This window comes from Vespa crabro, chromosome 13 (assembly GCF_910589235.1).
Source record: "Vespa crabro chromosome 13, iyVesCrab1.2, whole genome shotgun sequence".
In the NCBI taxonomy this organism is placed as follows: Eukaryota; Metazoa; Arthropoda; class Insecta; order Hymenoptera; family Vespidae; genus Vespa; species Vespa crabro.
The window spans coordinates 5,562,439-5,573,096 of NC_060967.1; the positions used below are offsets into that span (position 1 = coordinate 5,562,439).

Below are 10,658 nucleotides of genomic sequence, written 5' to 3' on the forward strand. Positions count from 1 at the left end.
CCGAGCGAGAAAAGCGCACTCGGTCCACGGTCATACACACACGATAGACGACGATGGGGACGACGACAGTATCAGACACAGATTCTCTATCTGGGGCTCCACGGGCAACCCCTTTTTTCCTCTGTGTCGTCTTTCATGTTCGATGCCACGTCCCACACCGTTTCTCTACCGGTGATAGTCCTATGACCCGATACGCGTATCCAGTCTCTCTCCGCCGGATACGCCGGACATATATTATTGGACACAATTCGAAGAGTGCCTCTCGCTTATGTTCGAAGAGCCCGTATTCGGGGCTAGCGACGACCAGGGACTTACCCGACGCTCTTCGCCGATTCGCCGGAAGGCTGACCACGTATTGGTTCTCCGATCTCCACAACCGCGAACGCCTTAACGCGCGAGTCGACTCGCGGCACCGATCGGGCGCCAACGAGCACGATAATCGCGCAGCGCTGTTGGAGGTACGAGTCGGAGGAACACGGTCCGCGGCCATGTATCCGTTTAACGAATCAGTTTAACGAACGCCTCGACCCTAAGGATATGTGCGTCGCTCGACGATGCTCCGGCTCTATGAAGCACCGTCACCCCTTTTATCGTACATTGTTTGTTTGTTTGTTTGTTTGTTTCACACATATTATATATGTGCGCACTCTCGTTGCTTCTTTGAGCAACTTTTTTATACGTTAATGATCCTTCCGCAGGTTCACCTACGGAAACCTTGTTACGACTTTTACTTCCTCTAAATGATCAAGTTTGGTCATCTTCCCGGCAACATCGGCAGTGCCGAGACACTGCCGCGCACCAGTCCGAAGACCTCACTAAATCATTCAATCGGTAGTAGCGACGGGCGGTGTGTACAAAGGGCAGGGACGTAATCAACGCGAGCTTATGACTCGCGCTTACTGGGAATTCCTCGTTCATGGGGAATAATTGCAAGCCCCAATCCCTAGCATGAAAGTGGTTCAGCGGTTTACCCGGACCTCTCGGTCTAGGAAATACACGTTGATACTTTCATTGTAGCGCGCGTGCAGCCCAGGACATCTAAGGGCATCACAGACCTGTTATTGCTCAATCTCGTGCGGCTAAAAGCCGCCTGTCCCTCTAAGAAGATTTGTTGGTACGTTGGTAGTAAAAACCGCTCGACCGAAGTCGAGGGCCTTCGAGATACCAGAATGTACGCCTATTTAGCAGGCTAGAGTCTCGTTCGTTATCGGAATTAACCAGACAAATCGCTCCACGAACTAAGAACGGCCATGCACCACCACCCATAGATTCGAGAAAGAGCTATCAATCTGTCTTACACGCTTATGTTCGGACCTGGTAAGTTTTCCCGTGTTGAGTCAAATTAAGCCGCAGGCTCCACTCCTGGTGGTGCCCTTCCGTCAATTCCTTTAAGTTTCAGCTTTGCAACCATACTTCCCCCGGAACCCAAAAGCTTTGGTTTCCCGGAAGCTGCCCGCCGAGTCATCGGAGGAACTTCGGCGGATCGCTAGCTGGCATCGTTTATGGTTAGAACTAGGGCGGTATCTGATCGCCTTCGAACCTCTAACTTTCGTTCTTGATTAATGAAAACATTTTTGGCAAATGCTTTCGCTTCTGTCCGTCTTGCGACGATCCAAGAATTTCACCTCTAACGTCGCAATACGAATGCCCCCATCTGTCCCTATTAATCATTACCTCGGGGTTCCGAAAACCAACAAAATAGAACCGAGGTCCTATTCCATTATTCCATGCACACAGTATTCAGGCGAGGCTAGCCTGCTTTAAGCACTCTAATTTGTTCAAAGTAAACGTACCGGCCCATCTCGACACTCAGTGAAGAGCACCGCGATGGGATATTAGTTGGACCGCCCCGAAGAGCTAAGCCCACCGGTAGGACGTCCCACATCATGCCAGTAAACACCGCGAGCGGTGAACCGACAGTGTGAAACACAGATTCAACTACGAGCTTTTTAACCGCAACAACTTTAATATACGCTATTGGAGCTGGAATTACCGCGGCTGCTGGCACCAGACTTGCCCTCCAATAGGTCCTTGTTAAAGGATTTAAAGTGTACTCATTCCAATTACAGGGCCTCTAATATGAGTCCTGTATTGTTATTTTTCGTCACTACCTCCCCGTGCCGGGAGTGGGTAATTTGCGCGCCTGCTGCCTTCCTTGGATGTGGTAGCCGTTTCTCAGGCTCCCTCTCCGGAATCGAACCCTGATTCCCCGTTACCCGTTACAACCATGGTAGGCGCAGAACCTACCATCGACAGTTGATAAGGCAGACATTTGAAAGACTTGTCGCCGGTGCTAAGACCGTGCGATCAGCTCAAAGTTATTCAGAGTCATCAAAGTAAACGGTGGACGAATGTAAAACATACGCCACCGATTGGTTTTGATCTAATAAAAGCGTTCCTCCCATCTCTGGTCGGAACTCTGGTTTGCATGTATTAGCTCTAGAATTACCACAGTTATCCAAGTAACTGTTAACGATCTAAGGAACCATAACTGATATAATGAGCCTTTTGCGGTTTCACTTTTAATTCGTGTGTACTTAGACATGCATGGCTTAATCTTTGAGACAAGCATATAACTACTGGCAGGATCAACCAGGGAGCTCAAGAAGCTCTCCTTTTGAAAGAAGAGTAGACGACTTTCGCCGACTCTCTCTTTCACATTTTGTCGCCGACACGTATGCCGGACGACGATACTATCGCTTTTACATGTTTTACATGTATTAATAGAGATTGGGCTCCTTTTTATTATATATATATTATATGGCCTCAATTCTCATCCCGGACGTTTGACTGAATTATTATTGGAACGTCGGGATTTTATGCTGAAGACGGACAATTGTGGCGTAAACTGCGTAAAGTGAGTTTATACACCCCCGAAAAGTTTGCCTTCAGCGGTTCAAACGATTCGGTATGCGGAGTTCGGATCTGATGGCTCTTTTCAGCGCAGAGACTACAGAAAGATTTTCTCTCGTCTCCGCTAAAATTATACAAAAATATTATTTTTGTCGCTCGGATTTTGGAGAGTTGATGCTCAGTAAGTAGCCGTGATTTTCTGCACACTTCTTTTATGACAGACAAACCAACGAACTAACCAACGCCGAAGCGCGTACCACATAAGGGCCATTCGGTCTGAGACACCGACCCGTGGTAATGCTGTGTGGATGTGTAATATATTCTTTTTCAAAGCACGTTTCGAGCAAGCCGAAACGTGCATACTCTTAAAGATACCGATTATGCGGCCGAGTGGTCGGCGACACACGGTGAAATACATGGAGTCTTATGGGAACGGGCTGGTCGATAAAAAGTCCAACCGGTTCCCGCCAAAAAACTTAGTCTCTGGAGCATCAAACGTATTAGTTTCCAATTATAAATTAAAAAAAAAGTATACCAGTTCAGTTCTGCCGAGTGAACGGCGACGGTAAATAAATTATTGCAAAAAAAAAAAAAGACAGAACTTAGTCTCTTGTACGATTCACCGCTACAGTTAGACTAATTCTACCCATTCGTATAGGTTTACAATAAGAAGACATTTCATAATTTTTTTCTAAGTGACCCATTCGTATAAGTTTCATATTCGTTATAATACTTACGAATAATTCTCTTAGTACTTAGAAAAAGAAATGTACTCTTAACGAAAGAAGAATCAATCTCGTTCGTTCATTCGTATAACATTTTCGAAACTTAGTCTCGAATCGTACATTTTGTACGAATCGTGCTTTTTGGTCGAAACGTGCATTTTGGGCGAATCGTGCAAGCCGACCTATATGCTCCCTTATATATACCGATTATGCGGCCGAGTGGTCGGCGACACGCGGTGAAATACATGGAGTCTTATGGGAATATAGTGCCGAACGAATCGACCAATCGATTCCCGTCAAAAAACATAGACTAAGTAGAGCGTCGTGTTAATCGTATAAGTTTCCAATAAACTTTGACATTGGAAAAAGTTTCACCGCCACAGCTCGGTGAGACTTTCGACTATTTCTCCCATTCGTATAGGTTTACAATAAGAAGACATTTCGTAATTTTTTTCTAAGTGACCCATTCGTATAAGTTTCATATTCGTTATAATACTTACGAATAATTCTCTTAGTACTTAGAAAAAGAAATGTACTCTTAACGAAAGAAGAATCAATCTCGTTCGTTCATTCGTATAACATTTTCGAAACTTAGTCTCGAATCGTACATTTTGTACGAATCGTGCTTTTTGGTCGAAACGTGCATTTTGGGCGAATCGTGCAAGCCGACCTATATGCTCCCTTATATATACCGATTATGCGGCCGAGTGGTCGGCGACACGCGGTGAAATACATGGAGTCTTATGGGAATATAGTGCCGAACGAATCGACCAATCGATTCCCGTCAAAAAACATAGACTAAGTAGAGCGTCGTGTTAATCGTATAAGTTTCCAATAAACTTTGACATTGGAAAAAGTTTCACCGCCACAGCTCGGTGAGACTTTCGACTATTTCTCCCATTCGTATAGGTTTACAATAAGAAGACATTTCGTAATTTTTTTCTAAGTGACCCATTCGTATAAGTTTCATATTCGTTATAATACTTACGAATAATTCTCTTAGTACTTAGAAAAAGAAATGTACTCTTAACGAAAGAAGAATCAATCTCGTTCGTTCATTCGTATAACATTTTCGAAACTTAGTCTCGAATCGTACATTTTGTACGAATCGTGCTTTTTGGTCGAAACGTGCATTTTGGGCGAATCGTGCAAGCCGACCTATATGCTCCCTTATATATACCGATTATGCGGCCGAGTGGTCGGCGACACGCGGTGAAATACATGGAGTCTTATGGGAATATAGTGCCGAACGAATCGACCAATCGATTCCCGCCAAAAAACATAGACTAAGTAGAGCGTCGTGTTAATCGTATAAGTTTCCAATAAACTTTGGCATTGGAAAAAGTTTCACCGCCCCAGCTCGGTGAGACTTTCGACTATTTCTCCCATTCGTATAGGTTTACAATAAGAAGACATTTCGTAATTTTTTTCTAAGTGACCCATTCGTATAAGTTTCATATTCGTTATAATACTTACGAATAATTCTCTTAGTACTTAGAAAAAGAAATGTACTCTTAACGAAAGAAGAATCAATCTCGTTCGTTCATTCGTATAACATTTTCGAAACTTAGTCTCGAATCGTACATTTTGTACGAATCGTGCTTTTTGGTCGAAACGTGCATTTTGGGCGAATCGTGCAAGCCGACCTATATGCTCCCTTATATATACCGATTATGCGGCCGAGTGGTCGGCGACACGCGGTGAAATACATGGAGTCTTATGGGAATATAGTGCCGAACGAATCGACCAATCGATTCCCGCCAAAAAACATAGACTAAGTAGAGCGTCGTGTTAATCGTATAAGTTTCCAATAAACTTTGGCATTGGAAAAAGTTTCACCGCCCCAGCTCGGTGAGACTTTCGACTATTTCTCCCATTCGTATAGGTTTACAATAAGAAGACATTTCGTAATTTTTTCTAAGTGACCCATTCGTATAAGTTTCATATTCGTTATAATACTTACGAATAATTCTCTTAGTACTTGGAAAAAGAAATGTACTCTTAACGACAGGAGAATCAATCTCGTTCGTTCATTCGTATAACATTTTCGAAACTTAGTCTCGAATCGTACATTTTGTACGAATCGTGCTTTTTGGTCGAAACGTGCATTTTGGGCGAATCGTGCAAGCCGACCTATATGCTCCCTTATATATACCGATTATGCGGCCGAGTGGTCGGCGACACGCGGTGAAATACATGGAGTCTTATGGGAATATAGTGCCGAACGAATCGACCAATCGATTCCCGTCAAAAAACATAGACTAAGTAGAGCGTCGTGTTAATCGTATAAGTTTCCAATAAACTTTGACATTGGAAAAAGGTTCACCGCCACAGCTCGGTGAGACTTTCGACTATTTCTCCCATTCGTATAGGTTTACAATAAGAAGACATTTCGTAATTTTTTTCTAAGTGACCCATTCGTATAAGTTTCATATTCGTTATAATACTTACGAATAATTCTCTTAGTACTTAGAAAAAGAAATGTACTCTTAACGAAAGAAGAATCAATCTCGTTCGTTCATTCGTATAACATTTTCGAAACTTAGTCTCGAATCGTACATTTTGTACGAATCGTGCTTTTTGGTCGAAACGTGCATTTTGGGCGAATCGTGCAAGCCGACCTATATGCTCCCTTATATATACCGATTATGCGGCCGAGTGGTCGGCGACACGCGGTGAAATACATGGAGTCTTATGGGAATATAGTGCCGAACGAATCGACCAATCGATTCCCGCCAAAAAACATAGACTAAGTAGAGCGTCGTGTTAATCGTATAAGTTTCCAATAAACTTTGGCATTGGAAAAAGTTTCACCGCCCCAGCTCGGTGAGACTTTCGACTATTTCTCCCATTCGTATAGGTTTACAATAAGAAGACATTTCGTAATTTTTTCTAAGTGACCCATTCGTATAAGTTTCATATTCGTTATAATACTTACGAATAATTCTCTTAGTACTTAGAAAAAGAAATGTACTCTTAACGACAGGAGAATCAATCGTTCGTTCATTCGTATAACATTTTCGAAACTTAGTCTCGAATCGTACATTATGTACGAATCGTGCGTTTTGGTCGAATCGTACATTTTGGTCGAAACGTGCATTTTGGGCGAATCATGCGTTTCGAAATAATCATGCACTTTGGGCGAATCGTGCATTTTGGTCGAATCGAGCATTTCGAACGATTCGCCAATTTTGGTCTTTTCGTGCAAGCCGAAACATACGTTCCCTTATATATACCGATTATGCGGCCGAGTGGTCGGCGACACACGGTGAAATACATGGAGTCTTATGGGAATAAAGTGCCAAACGAAAAGACCAATTTTTAAAAACTTTGTTTATTGAGCTCCTATACATTACTAAACGTTTCCTCACGTTTAAACACATTATTATTAACAAAAGTAACATAAAAAAAAATAAAAATTATAAATAATATTGCAAATTAAAAATATATTATTGGCAAAAAAACATTTGTTTTTGAAATCGATTTTTTTAATAAACCAAATAATTAATACGTATCTAATTAAGTAATCCTATGTTATAACATTGTCATTTTTAACATCCTTAATTAACAAATGGATAAAAAGTGTAGTTTTATAGATTTTTCAAAACAAATCGATGGATACGCTTTATTTAACGTTCCTTCGTCGATACAACATGCTTTTATTGTTAAAAATTTATTAATTTGCAATAACAATTGTTATTAACAAATAATCGACAAAAACGATATTTTCATTCTTCCGATCGACAATGTCAAATAAAAAAACGATATAGTGATGTATAACAAAGTTCCCATTTTACGCCTTAATTAACAAATGGATAAAAAGTAGAGTTTTATAGATTTTTCAAAACAAATCGTTGGATACGCTTTATTTAACGTTCCTTCGTCGATACAACACGCTTTTATTGTTAAAAATTTATTAATTTGCAATAACAATTGTTATTAACAAATAATCGACAAAAACGATATTTTCATTGTTCCGATCGATAATGTCAAATAAAAAAACGATATAGTGATGTATAACAAAGTTCTCGTTGAACGCCTTAATTAACAAATGGATAAAAAGTAGAGTTTTATAGATTTTTCAAAACAAATCGATGGATACGCTTTATTTAACGTTCCTTCGTCGATACAATACGCTTTTATTGTTAAAAATTTATTAATTTGCAATAACAATTGTTATTAACAAATAATCGACAAAAACGATATTTTCATTGTTCCGATCGATAATGTCAAATAAAAAAACGATATAGTGATGTATAACAAAGTTCCCATTTTACGCCTTAATTAACAAATGGATAAAAAGTGGAGTTTTGTAAATATTTCAAAAAAAATCGATGAATACGCTTTATTTAACGTTCCTTCGTCGATACGACACGCTTTTATTGTTAAAAATTTATTAATTTGCAATAAAAATTGTTATTAACAAATAATCGACAAAAACGATATTTTCATTCTTCCGATGGATAATGTCAAATAAAAAAACGATATAGTGATGTATAACAAAGTTCTCGTTGAACGCCTTAATTAACAAATGGATAAAAAGTGGAGTTTTGTGAATTTTTCAAAAAAAATCGATGAATACGCTTTATTTAACGTTCCTTCGTCGATACGACACGCTTTTATTGTTAAAAATTTATTAATTTGCAATAAAAATTGTTATTAACAAATAATCGACAAAAACGATATTTTCGTTCTTCCGATCGATAATGTCAAATAAAAAAACGATATAGTGATGTATAACAAAGTTCTCGTTGAACGCCTTAATTAACAAATGGATAAAAAGTGTAGTTTTCTAAATTTTTCGAAACAAATCAATGGATACGCTTTATTTAACGTTTCTACGTCGATACAATACGCGTTTATTGTTAAAAATTTATTAATTTGCAAAACCAATTGTTATTAACAATTCGTTGACGAAAACGATATTTTTGCTCTTCCGATCGTTAATAACAAATTAAAGAACGATATTGTGATGTATAACAAAGTTCTCGTTGAACGCCTTAATTAACAAATTGATAAAAAGTGGAGTTTTGTAAATATTTCGAAACAAATCAATGGATACGCTTTATTTAACGTTCCTTCGTCGATACAATACGCGCTTATTGTTGAAAATTCATTAATTTCCAAAAACAATTGTAATTAACAATTCTTGGTAGAAAACGACATTTTTGTACCAAATATATTCACGGATTATATAAAAAGGGTAAATGAACGTCTAGAATGGTATAGAAGGACGATTGATAATGTTTCTCGACGGATACCGTTTGGGCGATTCAATCGGAAGATTGTTCCCATAAGACGCCGTGTATTTCGTCCAGCGTCGCCGACCACTCGGCCGCATAATCGGTATATATAGGGGAGCACCCCGGTCGGCTTGCACGAAAAGACCAAAATCCACGGATGGTCTGAAAAGCTTGATCCGACCAAAATGCACGATTCGTCCAACATATACTATTAGAAAAAGAGGACGATGGAAACGAAACGCACGTTTCGTTCAGAATTTGAAAACACAGTCTCTTTTAATGTGAAGGAGACCTGGGGGGAGAGTGATACACCGTATTGCCTGTATCAACCAAGTCTCCTATTGCGCGAATTAAACTCCCATTCACATAAGTTTCCAATTCAAAATTACATATAAAAAAAAATAAAAGAAATTTATCCACAGAGTGATAGAAATGGGAGAAATGACAATCGGTATAGTATAAGAGGTCGTTTGATAGTGTTTCACGACGAATACCATTTGGGCGATTCAATCGAAAGATTGTTCCCATAAGACGCCGTGTATTTCGTCCAGCGTCGCCGACCACTCGGCCGCATAATCGGTATATATAGGGGAGCACCCCGGTCGGCTTGCACGAAAAGACCAAAATCCACGGATGGTCTGAAAAGCATGATCCGACCAAAATGCACGATTCGTCCAACATATACTATTAGAAAAAGAGGACGATGGAAACGAAACGCACGTTTCGTTCAGAATTTGAAAACACAGTCTCTTTTAATGTGAAGGAGACCTGGGGGGAGAGTGATACACCGTATTGCCTGTATCAACTAAGTCTCCTATTGCGCGAATTAAACTCCCATTCACATAAGTTTCCAATTCAAAATTACATATAAAAAAAAATAAAAGAAATTTATCCACAGAGTGATAGAAATGGGAGAAATGTCAATCGGTATAGTATAAGAGGTCGTTTGATAGTGTTTCACGACGAATACCATTTGGGCGATTCAATCGAAAGATTGTTCCCATAAGACGCCGTGTATTTCGTCCAGCGTCGCCGACCACTCGGCCGCATAATCGGTATATATAGGGGAGCACCCCGGTCGGCTTGCACGAAAAGACCAAAATCCACGGATGGTCTGAAAAGCATGATCCGACCAAAATGCACGATTCGTCCAACATATACTATTAGAAAAAGAGGACGATGGAAACGAAACGCACGTTTCGTTCAGAATTTGAAAACACAGTCTCTTTTAATGTGAAGGAGACCTGGGGGGAGAGTGATACACCGTATTGCCTGTATCAACCAAGTCTCCTAATGCGCGAATTAAACTCCCATTCACATAAGTTTCCAAAGAAAAATTTCTAAGTCCGATAGTCGCATTGGTTCGAAAAGCATTCGTATAACTTTTCATCGACTCTTCGGAATTTTTCTAAGTCCGATAGTCGCATTGGTTCGAAAAGCATTCGTATAACTTTTCATCGACTCTTCGGAATTTTTCTAAGTCCGATAGTCGCATTGGTTCGAAAAGCATTCGTATAACTTTTCATCGACTCTTCGGAATTTTTCTAAGTCCGATAGTCGCATTGGTTCGAAAAGCATTCGTATAACTTTTCATCGACTCTTCGGAATTTTTCTAAGTCCGATAGTCGCATTGGTTCGAAAAGCATTCGTATAACTTTTCATCGACTCTTCGGAATTTTTCTAAGTCCGATAGTCGCATTGGTTCGAAAAGCATTCGTATAACTTTTCATCGACTCTTCGGAATTTTTCTAAGTCCGATAGTCGCATTGGTTCGAAAAGCATTCGTATAACTTTTCATCGACTCTTCGGAATTTTTCTAAGTCCGATAGTCGCATTG

The 10,658-nt window shown here is 39.9% G+C and overlaps 1 non-coding gene across 1 annotated transcript; it reads right to left on the bottom strand.

Moving 5' to 3' along the window:
* Nucleotides 1-681: 681 nt before the first annotated feature.
* Nucleotides 682-2,599, bottom strand: LOC124428915. The gene has a single exon (XR_006943337.1). It is a non-coding gene; the product is annotated as a small subunit ribosomal RNA (ribosomal RNA).
* Nucleotides 2,600-10,658: the final 8,059 nt, after the last annotated feature.